The sequence below is a fragment of the Sorex araneus genome, chromosome 3, assembly GCF_027595985.1.
Source record: "Sorex araneus isolate mSorAra2 chromosome 3, mSorAra2.pri, whole genome shotgun sequence".
NCBI classification, from domain to species: Eukaryota; Metazoa; Chordata; class Mammalia; order Eulipotyphla; family Soricidae; genus Sorex; species Sorex araneus.
The window spans coordinates 1,351,598-1,369,774 of record NC_073304.1 but is presented as its reverse complement, the minus strand read 5'-3'; the positions used below and the strand labels follow the sequence as shown (position 1 = coordinate 1,369,774).

At 50.7% G+C, this 18,177-nt stretch overlaps 1 protein-coding gene and 1 pseudogene across 2 annotated transcripts in view; both read left to right on the top strand.

The window, feature by feature from the left end:
- LOC129403647 (NADH dehydrogenase [ubiquinone] 1 alpha subcomplex subunit 3-like) overlaps nt 1-13,400 on the top strand; it is a 33,864-nt pseudogene extending 20,464 nt beyond the window's left edge.
- Nucleotides 1-18,177, top strand: part of RCOR1 (REST corepressor 1) — a 106,829-nt gene that overhangs the window by 34,775 nt on the left and 53,877 nt on the right. The gene's annotated exons all lie outside the window — the stretch shown is intronic.

Genomic DNA, 18,177 nt, shown 5'->3' with positions numbered 1-18,177 from the left:
TTCCTTAGAGGTCTTGACAGCAGAAGATTTGAGCAGAAATCACTTGTCATCTGTGGATGCTCTTTATTACAAAAGAAATTAAGCATTCAGATAGAGAATGTAAAACATTATCTTAGTCTTGCAACTTTAGAACAGATTAACTTCACGTAAGGGATTCATAAGTTTTGGGAAATTTGAGGAGGGGCGAGAAAAGAGAATAACATTTAGGTCAGTGTTTCTCAGACTTGGCTCCTTTTGGACATCTTGGGGAGGGGACTGCTTATTTTCTAGGATGTAATTTTGCTTCTTATGTTCAACTTTTGTGGGTAGTTTAGATATATTCGCTTGCACAGAACCGTCCTTCCACATGGGAGTGTCCATCCTCGCCGCTGCGCTGTCCTGCTAGCCCCGCGGCACCCAGGGAGGACAGTTCGTGCCAGACTCTGCATGAGACAAGCTGCATGTCCCTCAGACCCACAAGTGATTCTTCAGTTAGGGTGAGCTGGGTTTGGTGGCCCCTGTGGTTAGTGTGATGAAGAACCTCACAGATCTCATGAGCAGTTCCGTAAAGTCAAACCGAAGGAAACGATCGCAGCCAGCTGTAGATTCATGTTGGAGAAGGAGCTCAACCTAAACCTGGTTGAGAAACTCTGGCTTCCAGGTGGAGGTGTCTGGAACATGGCAAGCATCAGACAAGTGCCAGGAAAGAAAGAACACCTTTCGGGTCCGAAGGCAAATGGTAACTTGAACATACCATGGTCATGAACCCCCACGGCCAGGTAGCAGAAACCGAGATGCCCGTCGGCCTCACTGGCCCTGGGGTTTGTGGCAAGTCGGTTCCCTTTTGTTAATACTGAGTCATAAAGGTGAAAAAACAGGCATGTCATAAATGGCTGACACATGCCGTGATTGGCTGACACACTTCAGAGCTTTGAGTGAACAGTTGCTGGCCTGAGTGAGGGCAGCCCCATCTCCGTCCACCAGACTGTGGGCCCTGTGCTCTAGCTCCCGGGGAGACGCCTGTCCGGGCTCGACTCTGCCGAAGCTCCCCGCTCTGATGTGTGGTACCCGTTCATGTTACCCGTTCAGTGCAGCCACACTGCAAGAGGCCCACGGGGCTGTCGGGCTCCAGTGAGCGGTTCCCAATACTCCTGGGCCTCCTCTGTCTGGTGGGCATGACGCCCCGTCTGCAGGGCTGCCGACCAGGAGCTCCTGGGTCCTGTACAGTCAGAGCAGGTGGGTCTGAACGCAGCCACCACTGTCCCAGGCTGAAACTTGTGACCCACAGGCTCTTGAGCCGTGCTGATGGACTCAGGGAAGAGTGTAAGTCCTCCTTTTTTTTTTTTTTTTTTTTAAATTTTTTAAGTTTTATTGAATCACTGTGAGATAGTTACAAGCTCTCATGTTTGGGTTACAATCTCACAATGATCCAACACCCATTCCCCACCACCAATATCCCGGGTATACCCCCCCTTTCCCACCCTCCCCCTGCCTCCATGGCAGACAGTATTTCCCATACTCTCTCTCTACTTTTGCGCATTATGGCTTGCAACACAGACACTGAGAGGTCGTCATGTTTGGTCCATTATCTACTTTCGGTATGCATCTCCCTCCCATCCCAACTGGTTCCTCCAGCCATCATTTTCTTAGTGATCCCTTCTCTATTCCATCTGCCTTCTCCCCTCCGCTCATGAAGCAGTCTTCCAGCTATGGGGCAATCCCCCTGGCCCTTGTATCTACCGTCTCTGGGTGTCAGCCTCATGTGATGCTACCCTACACTCCACAAATGAGTGCAGGCCCTCTATGTCTGTCCCTCTCTTTCTGATAAGTCCTCCTTGAGTATTTCCCCACACACGTTCAGGGGTGTTAAATGAATTTACAGCATCGCGCAGCCATCACAAGGACCCATGCCGGGGCTCAGCCTTCCCAGGAGCGGTGTGGGAGCTGCCGGCTTTTGGCATGGCTGTCCTCGCTGGCCCTGTCAAGTCGCTTCTGTTGCTGACCCCAAAGGGGGGTGACTAGTTTCTAAAGGAGGTGGTGCTGGTTTGTGGGCTCACAAACAAGGCAAAAGCAGCCCCTCAACTTACTCCGGAAGTGATCCCTGTAGGTTACCTGCCTCCTAAGCGTTCAGTACCCAGATACAGACGCCTTCGCCTAGCGTGACAGCGGCACATGATTCAGTGTGTCCAGAGTAAGACTGGAGACAGCAAAGGCCTTGGAGGGTTTGAATCTGAAGATGTTGCTGAAGCTGTTGTGAAAACGAGACTTTCTGGTGAAGGACTCTTGAAATGCCGTTTATAACACCAGAAAAAGTACATAAAGAACTTTTTCTAGAGAATGGCATATGCCATTTAAAAGGCCATCATTTCCAGTGGTGCCGTGGTATGATCAGAATTGAAAGCTTCTTCAAAAGCCACAGATGGAGGAGCGATTTAAAAAGAAAGAAAAATTACCGGGAGGAAATTAGCTAAAAAAGGGAATTGATTATAGTTTTCCGCCTTTGATACATAAAAAGAAAAAGAACTAATTCAGTCGTTCTTGAAACTCCTGACAGTGCAGGCCCCATCCCAGTTTATTCGCCAATAGTTTTGGAGGAATGAGAACCTGAAGTGACTAAGACGAATAATGGTGATAAGGCTGATGAGATAGTTTAAAAATAATCCATATCTGGGGGTCAGATAGTGCAGCATGGCGGCAATGCGCTCGCCTCGCGTGCAGCTGACCTGGGTCAGAGCGCCAGCGCTACGGAACGAATGGCATGATCCCGTTCCGGGAGGCAAGCGCCCTGCCTGTTCTATTGCTCTGGCCTCCAATTCCCTTTTTTGTTTTTCTTTTTAAAGGGTGACTAAATTCCAGTGTACTGATTAGGCCCTCCTTTTCTTGTTTTTGGATCATATGGGATGTTTTGGGGATCATACGGGATGCTCAGGATCAAACCTAAGTCGGCGCATGCAAGGCAAGCGCCCTCCCCGCCGCAGCGCCCCCTGGTTAGACCCTTCCTTGATTGGTTATCTAGGGGCGGCCACAGGAGCTGCTTCCATTGTCTGAGCTCTGATGCTTGACTCAGCTGTGAGCATCAGTATCTTCAGACCCTGCATTCAGTTCATCGTTTTTTTTAGTTTTTGAATATGATTTGGTTTTTGGGGCACACCAAGCGATGCTCAGTTACTCACTCCTGGCTCTGCACTGAGGAATTATTTCTGATGGTGCTCAGGGGACCATATGGGATGCTGGAAATTGAACCTGGGTTGACTGCAAGCAAGGAAAATGCCCTCCCTGCTGTACTATGGCTTTCACTCACCTTCTTTTTTTAATGAATTTTTCAAAAATTGAGGCACCATGAATTCCAAAGTTGCTCATGATTGTGTTTCAGGCATACAGTGTTCCAACACTGTATGTTCTTAGTTCTGTTTTGGCTGTCTGCTCAGATGCGGAATTGCTGGCTTCTAACATAATTTGATTTTACTGTTTCAGGAGGACCGGGGAGAGAGCTCAAGGGCCTGGGCACAGGGTTGCATGCACGGGGCGTGGTTACTGGATTCCTGGAAGTCCCTGGTGCTTTGAGCACCACAGGGTGCAAACCAAAACTGAGATGTAATGAAATGTTCTGAGAATGTGGTATTGCTTTCCACAGCTGTGCTGTTCTGCATTTTCAATTTCTTTATCCCCACCAATGCTGGCTATATTCTGGTTTTGATAGTAGCCATCGTAATGAGTATAAATTAATCTTGTAGCTTTTTGCTTTGCATTCCCTGTTAAGTCGACCATTTTTTCCTGTACTCCACCATTTCAGTATCGCTCCAGCCCCACAAAGCCAGCTGTCTTGACTCTTAACCATTTCCTTAATGCATCGCTCTCATCTTTCGCTTGGTTCTAGCCACCATAAATGGTGTTTTTCTGTATTTTCTATTTGTTTTGAGCCTTTCAAATGGTGTTTAGGACACCCAGGACAGTTCCTGGCGATTCTCAGCTGACCTGGCCTGAGTTCAGTGCATGGGCCTGAAGTACAGTCAGCAGTGCTTATGTGGTGTGGGGGTCTGGAGGGTCAGCTGCTTGCCCCATCCTCTCTCTAGCCCACTTCCTGTGTTGTGCCCGGAAATCCCCTTAGAGCACCTCTGTTCATTCCCTAACTTAATATGGCTCCTGTTTTCCCTGGATGCAGGCCACATTCCCACCACTGCCAGTGAAGACCCCCGTCTGCAGCGTACAGCGATACTTTGCTCCCTTCCCTGCCGCTCTCCTGGTGGGTCCGTCTGCTGGCTTTCCATGACAGCTGTCTTAGGGGCGGCTGCTTCCCCTGCTCCTAGTCCCCGAGCTCGTCCCACGTGTCTAGGATCTGCTGCTGCTGCCTGGTGCTGAGGTGCCAGACTTTTGTCACTCCCGAGGCTCAGAAAGCCACTTAGAAATGGTTTGAGGGTCTGGGGTAGGCCGGGGGATTTGGCCGGCAGTTCCAGCTTAGGTCACTGCTTCTGTGGTCGCAGTCAGTGGCGGCTGGAAGAGTGGCACGTGCAGGAGAGGTGGGGGCTGTGTGCAGCGGGCTGGCCGGCCTCTCCCAGGGGTCGCAGGCATTGCCGTGAGGGTGCTGTGCATTTGGTCACTGCATGATGGCTGTCCACCAGACGAACCAGTCTGTTTCCTTTCCTTTCCCAGTTAAAGGTATTGGAGATATTTGGCGGGGGCAGGGGCTTGGCCACATCTGGTGGGGTGGATTCACCGTGTCAGCAGGCCGCCAGGTCAGCACGGTAGGCCCCACACCGTCTCCTGGGCCCTGTTCTCTCGGCGTGACGGGGGCCTGAGAGTTGCTTCTGATGAGCTGGGGGCCATGTTGCTTCTGATGAGCTGGGGGCCACGTTGCTTCTGATGAGCTGGGGAGTCACTCGGAGGATCCTGGGAGATGAGCGACAGCATGTCGCCCGGGAGTACGGCGAGAACTCCACCCGCAGCTTGCGCAGGGAACAAAGCCTGCTTCTCAGCGGGTTCCTCCTGACTCGGAGACTGGGCGCAGTGCGCGCTGGGGAGAGTCAGACACAGCAGAAGGGACGTGAGGAAACTGGAAATGCAGATCGCAGAAGGAAAGCTTAGATTTCAAGAGGAAGAATATTGAAGAAGTTGAACAACTATGACACAAAAGCACGATGATTATTATGATTTTGTTTTTTGGGCCACACCTGGCTTACTCCTGGCTGTGCACTCGGGTCATTCCTGGAGAGCTTGAGGGGTGGACTCGGGGGGGGGGGTTGCCTGCCTGCTGTGCTGTTACTGCTCCCTCCCCTACAAAAACAGGATGTCAATCTGGTAGGGAAACATCGAAAGAACAGGGAATGACTCTTGGGAAATGAAATAATAGGTACACTTAGAAAAAAATGGAACCTAGGAAAATCTTGCAGAAAGTAGTAGCAAACAGGTGAAAAGGGGAATTGATGGGGCTGGAGAGAGTCCAAGCGTGGTGTTTAGGTCGTGGCTGTGGCAGCGGCTGTGGTTTGAATCACCTGCTCCACTTAGGGCCCCTGGGCACAGCCAGGAGGGGGCTGAACTAGACAGCAAGAATGAACAGTGCATGAGCCTTGAGGAGGTCCATGATTGAAAATTTTTGTTTTTAGTTTGGAAGTAGGAAATGTGACTATTGACTGTACTGAGTGATAATGAAATGGTGTTAGTTTTCCTCAAGTGTGGCTTTGTAGGAAAATTCCCGTATTTGTAGAACATCCACTGTGGTCTTGTAGGAGAGTATCCTTATTCTTAAGAGATGGGTAAGGAAATAGTAAGTTGTCAGCATTTTCCAAGTGGCTGTATGTAGGGAGATGGAGGGAGGAGGGAAGGGAGGGAGTGGGGAGAGACAGAGGAAAGGGCTGAGGGGAGAAGAGAAACCAGAGGGGAGAGACCAGGCTGAAGTGAAGCCGCGTGCTTTGCGCACCTCAGCTCAGGCTCCGTCACGGAGCCCGCTAGGTGTGTTGCAGAAACAAAAAATGAAAGCAATTATGATATAAACATTCCTGTTAAATAAAGAAAGCAGTTAATGGATCAGTCCAGGAGATGAGCATCAGAATCCTTAGGGACTCTGGAGAGGAAAGTGATTGAATTGATACTGAGAAGTATTGCAGAAGTGGGGGTCATACTCTCCAGATTGGAAAGAGCTGCTGGCACAAAGAATGAAGAAGACTTTGAGCTAGACTTGCACTGCAAGTGCAGAGTATTTGGGACGGAGAGGACGGCATGAGGGAGGTCCTGGACCCTGCTGGAGAGCGTCCACCCCAGCTGTGCTCAGAACGGCATGGCGTGGCCCTGGCGTTGACAGGATTCTAGGAGTTCAAGAGTCCCAGTCTGGGGGCTGGAGCGATAGCACAGCGGGGAGGGCGTTTGCTTTGCACGCGGCCAACCGGGGTTCGATTCCCAGCATCCCATATTGTCCCCTGAGCACTGCCAGGGGTAATTCCTTAGTGCAGAGCCAGGAGTAACCCCTGTGCATCGCCGGGTGTGACCCAAAAAGCGGAAAAAAAAAAAACAAAACAACAGAGTTCCTGCCTAGGGTCTGTGCCTAACTGAAGATGAAATGCGAAAAAGGAAAGTTTCAGTTTTATTTATTTTTTCTTTTCTTGTAGTTTTGTTTTTTGAGGGCACTCCTGACTCTGCACGCAGCATCACTCCTGGTGTTTGGGGACCATACGGGATGTCTGGGACTGTGCCCAGGGCCGCCGCGTGCTAGGGTCCTGTCAGCTGTAGAGCCCTCTGGCCCTGATCTGATTTTGTTGTTGTCTTTGGGCCACCCTCATTGCTTCTCAGGCTTACTGCTGGCTGTGTGCTGAAGGGCCATTCCTGGCAAGGCTCCGGCCTACACGGGGTGCTGTGTGCGAGGAAATCTCCTTGACCCGGTGCCCTGGCTGGCCTCTCCTACCGTCCTATCGTTCCTCACCCTTCTCCCTGGCCTCGGTTGCCCCAGTCCCCGGCTCCAAGTCGCTTCCCTCTCCATTTCTGCTCAGCATTAAGGACACCTCAGCAGTCTCAGCGCCTCAGGCAGAGCAGAGACTGCCAACGTGCTGAGGGGAGGAAGGCAGCTGGGCTGTGGCTCGCTTGTGAGGGACAGACACGCCGGGCAGGAGGGGAGCACAGGGATGCTAAAGACCCAGGTTGAAGACCCCTCATTCAGCTACCAGGGAGACTTGCTGCTTCCTCTTCCTCCTTCGCCTTGGGGGCATGCATGGTTCCTGGGGTCCACAGCGTTTTTTAGGGACCCACAAAAATTCAATTTAAGAGTAACAGGAAAACGCAGATTTTCAGAGCAAATAAAATGTTTTTTGTTTGGTTGGTTCTGTGGCCACACCAGTGCTCAGGGGCTACTCCCAGCACTGGGTACAGTGAAGCGCTCTGTACAAGCCTTTGTGTGGGAAATGTTTTCATTTTTCTTAGAAATATGTAGGCGTGGAATTGCTGGGTCACCGGTTAACTCTATATTTAACTTGCTGAAGATACTTCAGACTTTTTCAAAATAGCAGCTACACTGGAAATAAAGTAGCAACACCAACTTAATTGTACACCCACCTGCTGTGTATGAGGGTGCCATTGTCAGTATTTGCCATTGATCTTTTAGTTTATCACCATTTTAGTGGTAGGAGGTGGGGTTTCAATGTGAGCATTTATTGTTTGTTGGGGGAGGAGAAACTGGCAGTGGGATCTGGGTCTGTGGGACGCCGGGCAAGTGCCTTCTCCCCGGACCCTCAGAGTATCTTGATTGGCGTTTTCCGGATGGCTTATGATGTTGAGAAATTTCCGTATTATGTGAAAAAATTCTTTTCAGATCTTCCTCAATTTTCAAGTTGGGTGGTCTTTTAATTAAGTTTACTTTTAAGTATTTCATTGTGGTTTTTTTTTTTTTTTTTTTTGCTTTTTGGGTCACACCCAGTGATGCTCAGGGGTTACTCCTGGCTTTGCACTCAGGAATTACTCCTGGCGGTGCTTGGGGGGCCATATGGGATGCCGGGGATCGAACCCGGGTCGGCCGCGTGCAAGGCAAACGCCCTACCCGCTGTGCTATCGCTCCGGCCCCTCATTGTGTTTTTTGGGAGATGTTTTATTTGGGGGCTACAACCACCTGTGCTCAAGACTTACTCCTGGCTCTGTGGTTCAGGGATAGTCTCGGTGGGCTTGGGGGCTCATAGGGGGCGCTGGAGAGCCCTACTTGGCAGGGCTTTGCACGGCATTATCACTCCAGCCCCCCGTTGTGGGTTTTTAAAAAATTTTTTTTGTTCTTTGGGTCAGACCCAGTGATGCTCTGGGCTTAATCCTGCCTCTGCAGTCAGGAGTCACTCTTGGTGGGCTCGGGAGACCATAGGGGATGCCTGGGGTCGAACCCGGGTCGGCCACATGCAAGGTAGATGCCCTCCCCGCTGTTCTAGAGCTCTCGCCCAGTTCTGTTCTTTCTTAATTTTTTTTTTTTTTTTGGCTTTTTGGGTCACACCCAGCGATGCTCAAGGGTTACTCCTGGCTCTGCACTCAGGAATTACTCCTGGCGGTGCTTGGGGGACCATATGGGATGCCAGGGATCGAACCCGGGTCGGCCGCATGCAAGGCAAACGCCCTACCCGCTGTGCTATCACTCCGGCCCGTTCTTTCTTAATTTTTAAGTAAAGTTTTTGGGTTACGGCCAGCATTGCTCGGGGCAGTGCTCAGCTGACCGTGCGGGGTGCTGAGGGTCACACCTGGCTGGCCGCCTGCAGTGCAGGTGCATTATCCTTTGTACCCTGCCTTTGGCCCCAGACCCTATTTTCTCATGGCCAAGCACTATTCCGTTGTGTGCATGTACCATAGTTTCTTTATTCAGTCACTGTTCTCGCTCTGTTTTCAGATTTGGCTGTAAAAGTACTGCAGAGAACATAATGGTGCAAATGTCTTTCCTGAACAGTTTTTGAGCCCTTGGGGTAGATGCTAAGAGTAGAATTGCTGGGTCCATATGGAAGCTCAATTCTTAGCTTTTCTCTTAAATGTCCAAATTGTTCCCCAAAAAGGCTGGGCCAGTTGAAATTCCCTGTCAGCGAATGAGGGTCCCTTTCCCAGCATCACAGCAACCCGGCCTGTTTCTGTTCCTTGATGCCTCTAGTGTCGGGGGTGGGAGAGCACACCACAGGGGTTTCTGTCTGTTTGTGGGCCGCACGCACAGGCGCCTTACCAGCTGTACTTTCTCCCCCGCTCATTTTCAGGTCTTTAGTACATTTTGCTTAACTGTGTGCCTGTGTTCTATCCTTGCGCTATCTCCTTGGCCCCTTAGCTACCTTAGTCACTCTTTTAAAGACTATGTTAAGTGTTTTTTTGTGTCATGTAAAATGCAACTTTTGGTGGAAGTGTAGGTAAAGACAAGATTCGGGTTTTTATCTGAGGAGTAGAGCAGTGTGTCCTGCTGATTATAAGGTGCAGGGCCGGCAGGTCTAGCCCTGTAGTTTATCACTGAGGGGCTTGGCTGCACCCTTTTCTTGGGACCTTTTGTGTTTGGGGGAGGGGCTCCAACCAGCGCCTGGGAGCCAAGGGACACTTAGGATAGTGGGCCTGCTGGCTAGTGCAAGGGCCAGGGGGTAGGAGGCAGCACCCAGCAGTGCTTGGGGATCACAGCCTCGGCTTCTCACAGAGCAGTCCTGACCCCTTGCCACCTTTCCGGCTTGCTGATTTTATTTTTTAAGCTTTTTTTTTTTCTTCTTCTATTTTTTTGTGAAGCAAGAGGGTTTTTCAGAAAAACATGAGGGAACAGGATGATGTTACCTGTAGTACATGGAGTACTGAGTGAGGAAATGTAGTAAAGGGGATGTCTGCATCAGTCTGGACCCCAGTGTTAGAGAGGACGGGGAAGGAAAGGAAGGAAAGAAGTAAGGGGTGACAGGCACCAGGGCTTCAGTCCTCCTGGTCATAGGCGAGTGGACTACCGTACCTCCAAACACAGAAAACATGACATCTAGCTGCAGTTGCTGAACTTTGCAATGTGCCTGTCAAGGTGACGGGGGCATGGGGCAGGGGTTGGGGCGGGGAGGCGATATGGCAATGCTGGTGGTGGCACTGTTGTTGACATATTCTGTGTCTAAAATCAACTGTCAATAACTTTGTAAATTGAAGTTCTTTAAAGTAAAGAGGGATGTGAAGGCAGAGAAAGAGATACATGCTTGAGAGAACACAGGCTTCTCTGGGCAGAAACGAGCCAAAGATACATAGCCAAGAAGTGAGACACTGTTGCCAGGATGGTAAAGAAAAACACTGGGATTGAAAACTTGCTAGACCCTGCAGAGTGATTTCTAGCAGACTCGGTGGGTGGCATTGCAGCTCAGGCCCTGTGGGGGTGCTGGAGAGCTGCGGAGGGCCCCACCGGACTGCCCCCCAGGGATTGAGCAAGGCCAGTGCCTTAGCTGCCCCCTTGGTACATGAATAGTTAATCCAGATACATTGTACAAGTTGAAAGTCGAAAAGGATATGTAGGATGAAAAGGAAATTTCTTCTTTGGTGTTCCCCTGTCTGGTGACAGTGCCTTCTGTCAGTTTCCTGTGTGTGTGACACATCCCAGCACTACCTGGCCAGACTCCCGCAGAGCACCTGTGCTTGGGATGGCAGGAGGCCCAGTGGCTCGCCGCCACCCTTGTTTTCATTTGTGAAACTCAGAGACGTACTCTTCCTTTCAGGATCTTTGGCTTCAAGTTTTGGAGTTAGCATTTCTTTTGGTTGCTGACATTTTTCCTTTCAGTTACTTGTGGTGTGGTGCCAGGCATCAAACCCAGGTCTCACACCCGCAGGGCGAGTGTTCTGCCTCGGAGCTATTTCTGCTCTGGCTCAGCCTTGGAGTTTTTGTTTTATTTTGTTTTGTTTTTGCTTTTTGGGTCACAACTAGCGATGCTCAGGAATTACTCTTGGCGGTGCTCAGGGGACCATATGGGATGCTGGGAATCGAACCCAGGTCGGCTGCGTGCAACCTACCTGCTGTGCTATCGCTCCAGCCCCCCAGCCTTGGAGTTTTGAAGAGCTAATTCTGTTGCTCACAGGGTGGGGCTGGGAAATGCTGGGAACGTGCTTCTCAGCAGCAGAGCACATGCCTTGTGTGTGGACGCTCCCAGCCCACCAGTGAGTGTGAACACATCACCACTGGCTTCGGCAGCTCTCTCCAGAAACTGTTTGTGAGAAAACTGATCTAGTTGAACAATAAATACTTCATCTTCTCCCTCCCTCCCATAGTATGTCTTAGAAAAAAGTAATTGTGAACCAGAAAATATTATGGATTCCAAAATTGTATTACACTTGTGTGCATTGTAGTGTTTCCTGGGGAGCCCATTTATTTGCGTAGAAAATTTATTTTTCTCTGAATTCCCTTGGTTCAAATTTTTGGAAAAAAAAAAGATTCAATTCAATTCTAGTTTTTTTTTTCTCTTTTATATATAATTGATTTAGGTCAACTATATAAGCTCAAACACAAACACCTATGAAAAAGTTACTTTGCTGTTAAGGGGTCACACCTGGAAGTGCTCAGGGGTTACTCCTGGTTGGCTGTGTGTAAGGCAAGTGCCCTACGCATGGTACCGCCGTGACAGAGATACTCATACATAGCTTTGCAGTGTTCCACGCCACGGCGGTGTACAGCGAGGCCCCAGAGTTTCCCCGTGACTGGGTCTGAAGGTGAGTTCCCTTAGGTGATGGGGGCCGCAGTGTTCTGTTGTTTAGTTTGGTGATTTAATACCAAGTACTTAACCTTAGTAATCCAAGACCAGGTCATGGACCAGGATGTCACCCAGTGTAGGGTGGTTTGCATGTATAAGTTCTTGGCACCATATGGTCCCTGACCGCCAGCACCAGCACCTCAGAAAGATAGTTTTACATTAGTTTTTTTTTTTTTCTTTTTGGGTCACAACCCAGCTATGCTCAGGGGTTACTCCTGGCTTTACACTCAGGAATTACTCCTGGCGGTGCTTGGGGGACCATATGGGATGCTGGGGATCGAACCCGGGTTGGCCGCGTACAAGGCAAACGCCCTACCTGCTGTGCTATCGCTCCGGCCCTACATTAGTTGTTTTTTTTTTAATGCACAGTTACTATTAATCCGCAGAAATTTAGAGCTTGTCACTTGTTATCCTGTTGATCTTTGATATGTTGAGCGGGCACCAGTAACGTCTCCATTCGTCCCTGTCGAGTGCTATTGTAGCCCAATGGTATCTGCTCGCTCCAGGAACACGAAGAGCCTCAAACCAGAAATCAGGGTTTTGACAAAGAAGTCTGACCATCACGTAGGTGGGCGGCCACGTGATCTTTTGACATCCCGTGAAATCCAGTCAGTAACAGCTCTAGTCCAGTGGTCATCTCTAAATTGCATTACGTATCTGGCCCATCAGATTTTTGATGCCTTGGCAAACGAGACAGCGTCCCTGATTCTTTTTTTTTTTTTTTTTTCTTTTTGGGTCACACCGGGCAATGCGCAGGGATCTCTCCAGGCTCATATACTCAGGAATTACCTCTGGCGGTGCTCAGGAGGTCTCTGAGCTAGGATGCTGAGATTTGAACCCGGGTTGGCCGAGTGCAAGGTAAACGCCCTACCCGCTGTGCTATTGCTCCAGTCCCAACGTCCTTGATTCTTGATCGTGGAAGGTCAGAACTCCGAATTCCTCTGTCACTTGAGTGAGACATGATACTCCAAGCATCTTCGTCCTCTTAACCATTTCTTCGACGCTCTCGAAGATGTTCCACGCTGCTCTCTTCCTCCTGTGCAGTTCTGGTGCCAAGTCGTTCCTCATGTTGAGTTCTTGACCCAGGTACATATAGCTGCTGCATTCAGAGATGTTCGTTCTGTTGAGAGCAAATGGAATGTCAGGGTCTAGTTCCGTTTTTCATGAACATTGTTTTTAGTGAGATTCAGCTTCAGTCTGACCTTTCCACACTCGCAGTCAAAGTCCGCCAGCATTTGTGCCGCTTGGCTAATGTTTGGTGTTATCAGCTCATCCTTCTCGGAGAGCCCGGCAAGCTACCCGTGGCGTATTCAATATGCCAAACACAGTGACAGCAATGGGCCTCATTTGTCTGACACCGAAAGAGCCCCCAATACGGCAGCGCTAAGAAGGATGAGCAAGGAGGCCGCCGCGGAGACCTAGATGGCCGGAGACTCGCCGCCTTCCTCAAAGATGCCTGGGCCAAGGAGCCGGTGCTGGTCCTGTCCTTCACCATTGCGGGCCTTGCTGTCATCCTGCCCCCCCCCCCGCCCCGACACCAAGATCGCTGCCATGGTCAACCAGGTGACACCCTGCAACTACCCATTGCCTGTCCGAGACAATGGGAACATGCCAGATGTGCCCGGCCACCCCCAGGACCCCCAGGGTCGGAGCCTGGAGTGGCTGAAGAATCTGTGAGTGCTTTGCCTCCAAGACACAAAAAAGGCGTCCGTGCCAGGGACCCCAATAAAAATGTGCAACAACCAAAAAAAAAGAACGAGCAAGGAGAGGCTGATAAAATCTCAGGGATGAACTAGACTGCCAAAACAAAGAAGGACTAAAATGACTGTACTTTCAACGCATGTACGCTGCCATCGGAAACATTCATCCAGGACCTGATGGTGCAGGCGCAGAAGATCAAGTACGACATCATTGGTCTGACCGAAACGAGCAGGCATCAATCACATCACGTCATTTTCGAAAATCTAGAAAAAGTCATAAACTATAAACCATAACTCTCATTCCACGGCTTGAATTTAGTTTGCTCTGAGTAACTTCTAGAATCTCTGGCTGGAGAGGAAGCTCTCAAGGCTGGGGCATGCTCAGCACACAGGCGGCCTCCCAGCATCAGACCATGGCTCTGAGGGGAGGCGTTTCATGGCACAAAGCTGTTAGACACGAACTGATAAGAACTTAAAAAATCGTGATTTACTCCTTTTTTCCAGCTTGACATCCTAGTAGTCTCCAGTTGCTTGGTTTTGGCAGCTCTGTAAGGAGGTCCTGGACACGAACAGCCTAATGAACGTTGTCAGTGAACATCTCTCACTTTTCCTGTTGGCAGCAGAATTGAAGCCTAGTATTCGTGCTACTGTATCATTTGGGTCAAACCCACCTCTGTAATTGCCACCACTGAAGGCAGAAAAACTCGTTTAACTGGTGGTTTGATGCGCTGAATGGCTGCACAGCCGGCCATGTCCCAGGGCGTTCCCACAGCAGCGGGTCTGAGCTGCCACTGTCTGCTCTGTCCCCAGCCACTTTCTCCATCCCTCATTCACTCACTTTCAGGTCCTGAGGATGAACTACGGCTTCCCACACTCCAAGCAGATGTTTTATGTTTTTACTATGTTTTACCATGAAGCTACTATAACTCCGGCCTCAAGACTTTGTTCTTTCAGGGCTGGAGGCATAGCACAGTGGGTGGGGCATTTGCCCAGCATGCGGCTGGCCCGGGCTCGATTCCCAGCATCCCATTACCCAGCAGTAATCCCTGGGTGCAGAGCCAGGAGTGATTCCGGGGTGCAGAGCCAGAGCCAGAGCTGACCCCTGAGCATCGCCAGGTGTGACCCAAAAAGAAAAAAATAAACAAAAAAAGACTTTCTTCCTTCTTTTCATTTTCCTTTTTTAAAATTTGTTCTGTTTTGGGGCCAGACCAGGCTCTGCTCAGGGATCCCTCTCTGGTGGTGCTTGGGGGACGGACAAGAGGGTCCTAGGGAGTGAACCAGGACCAGCACCTTAACCTCTGTGCCCCCTTAATGACTTTGGTGGGGAGTTGGGCCCCTCCTGGGTGTGCTCAGCACAGAATTCCTGGTTCTGTGCTATGGGGTCCCAGCACTAGGGGGTGTTGGGTTTTGCACCCATGCAGACCACGTGCAGGGCAAGCACCCAGCCTGCTGTGCTGTATCTCCAGCCCCCTTACTTGGGGACTGTAGAGATGAACAAACTTTATGATCAGTGTGAATTTAAGATATATTTGGGGAAAATATTTGGAGTAATAGACAATTTTCAGTTTTGTCCACCTTTTTTGATACTAGAAATGTTGGCTTGTTTACCTAGTAGGATTTTATTCATTCTTTAGTGAACTAAAATAGATTTATCTAGAGAAATGGAGGGGAGCGGGAGAGAGGTGCACGCCACAGGCTGGGGGGCAGCAGAGATGCACTCTTGTGAGACTTTATTTTTTGATTTTTGATCACACCCAGCGGTGCTCAGGACTTACTCCTGGCTTTGTACTCAAGGGTCACTGCTGGCAGGCTTGGGAACCTTATGGGTGCCGGGGATTGGCCCTGCATGTGTGTGCAAGGCAAGCACCCCACCTGCTCCTGCCCCTCTGTGGGATATTAAAACATTGTGAGATCTGATAAAATTTACTTTGGGGTTCTTCCCAGGCGGTGCCCCGTGATCCTAGGGGCCATTCCTGGTGATTCGTAGCCTATCGGGGCTGTAGTTCATCACTCAGGTGCCTTGGGTCGCCAGAACACCCAGCAGTCACAGAGACCTCCAGGGACCCCAGGACAGTCAGGAAGCCGTGTGGTGTTGGGCTCGATGCATGCACCCAGACCCCTTGATTCGCTCCCCGGCAGCTAAGAAGTAAGTCAGATGTCCAAGAAACACCTGTAAGATTTTATTTTCCAATGGGTCTTATCAGATGACCCCAAAGCTCAGAAACTTTCCTTGTGTCTAAGAGCCTGGTTGTGGGGACAGAGCAGTAACGCAGTGGTAGGAGCTTACCTGGCATGCAGCTGGCCCGGGTTCCATCCTCAGCACCCCCGCCGGTCTCTCAAGCACCCCAGGAGTGATGCCTGAGCACAGCTGGGTGTGCCCTCGCCAATAAAGAGTGACCCTGATGTGGGAATTTTCACTTCCTGAGAAACTGGCTCCCAGTCCAGATCACCGTCTCATCCTGCTCCCTGTCCCCTGGAAAGAGTCAGACCGACCCCAGTTCTTGGGTGTTGGCATCCTGCCGTCATCGCCGCTATGTTAGCCGCGCTGGGAAGCCAGTGTGGGTCCCTTTGTTACTGAGTTCCAGGCTGCGTTGCGTTCTCTCTCCATGTCTGCTGGGTCTGTGACTGTCGCACACTTCCCATGTTCCTCTTCACCGTGGGAGTTTGGAGGACTTCCAGAGAGCTGCTCTATGGGGTGTCTCTGGACCCCGAGGGCTTTGCTCTGCGTGCAGCCTTCCCCGTCTGCTTGCCGCTCGCCCTGCTGAGCGAGATCCACCTCGATTACTGGGCCAGTGCCGCGTTCAGCCAGGTTACTGTGCTGTAGTGTGGAACTTTAGTCTCCCCATACTGCAGAGGGAGCAGTTAGCCAGACGCCCCTCCTCAGAGAGGGGGCCCCAAGCAGGTAATTTGAAGTTCTGCTGGGAAGGTGTTTTCCCTGGGGATTATCACCTGCCCATTTCCTATGGACTTACTGGGCTTTGTTTTCTTCTTTAACTTTAAAAGAAGTCTTCCTATAGAATCTTTTTCCCTATTTGCACTAAATTCTGAATTCATCCATTTGTGTATGCATGTTTGTCCATTTTTTGATAAGTTATGAGATCTATCATCAAAGCAAATATTCAGCATTTATAAACTGCTCCATACTAGGTATCAACACAGCAGGAGGTGCCGTGCTCAGCGATCGCTCCTGACCCGGTATGGGATCTTTGTGGCTCAAAGCGCCTTACCTGCTGGACTCCTGGTTCTTTTACCAGAAATTTCTGTGCTATGTCACAGAACCCAGAGAAAGAGAACCATGCCTAATTTCCTGTTTTTAAAATAGGGCCCCCCACAAAGAACGGCCAGAGCAATAGTGCAGCAGGCAGGGCACTTGCCTTACACACAGCCCACCTGCGTTCAGCTCCAGCCCCTCACGTGGCCCCAAAAGTCCCACTGGGGGTGAGCCTTCAACACCCCCCAAGTTATATCTTCCATCACTGTATCACTGTCATCCCGTTGATCATCAATTTGCCCAAGTGGGCACCAGTAATGTCTCCATTCGTCCTAGCCCTGAGATTTTAGCAGCCTCTCTTGTTCTTCCAGGTGGTGCCACATTGGGGGCTCTTTCAGGGTAAGGGGAAGAGTCTCTGGATCTTGGCCGTTGATTGGATTACATGGCGCTGGGGGCAGTTTGTGTTTGTGGCTGCCAAGCTGCTGAAAAATGGGGGATCTGGGTGGAGGAGGCCCAGTCCCGATCCAAACAGGCGTGGAGATCTCAGCCCCAGGTCCCACACACCTGGATGCCTCTGCCAGTTTCTTCGTATGTGAGGCTTGTCCAAGTGTGTGGAGGGTGGCCTTGAGCATGGCTGTGGCTGGGTTCTGGAGGTCTTCGGCTGCTGGGACTCTGCTCGGGGCGGGGAGGGAAACTCAATCCGCAGGGGCCCCAGTGAAGACAGCCAGGCATGGGGGCAGGAGACTCCGTGCGACCTCTTTATTTTTTTGGGGGGGGCGTCTCTTGAGTCTTTTGCCTGCACGCCTGGCTGTCTTCCCCGGGATCCCTCGGAGGGGATGGGCTCCAGCTTCCCTCCCTCCCTGAGCAGAGCTCCCGGCAGCCAAAGACCACCGGAACTTAGCCACAGTCATGCTCAAGGCCCCTCTCCACACGTTCAGACAAACCTCACGCATGAAGATACTGGCAGAGGAATCCAGGTGTGTGTAATGCCATCAACGTCAATATCCAGAGACTTAAAAGCAAGCTCCCAGAAGGACAAGGCCACTTCGCGGCCGCTCGATATCTTATAACCTACCTCTCCCTCTGGGAGAAACTAGCAAGCTACTGAGAGTTTCCTGCCCACATGGGACAGCCTCGCAAGCTTCCCATGGTGTATTCATATGCCAAAGCCAGTAACAAGCTGGATCTCATTCCCCTGACCCTGAAAAGGCCTCCAATGCGGCATCGTTGGGAAGGCTGAGAAGAGAGAGGCTTCTAAGATCTCAGGATTGGGATGAATGTAGAGGTTACTGGGACCGATTGAGAACTCGACGATCAACGGGGTATCGTGATTGTGATCGCTTTTTGGGTCACACCTGGCGACACTCAGGGGTTACTCCTGGCTTTGCACTCAGGAATTACTCCTGGGGTGCTCAGGGGGCCATATTTGAATGCTGGGAATCGAACCTAGGTTGGCCGCGTGCAAGGCAAATGCCCTACCCGCTGTGCTTTTGCTACCGTGCGACCTGCGACCTCTTACAGCCTAGTTGTCCCTCTCAGAAAACCTGGCAGCGTACTGAGAGCATCCTGCCTGCACAGCAGAGCCTGGGAAGCTCTTCGTGGCGTATTCAAT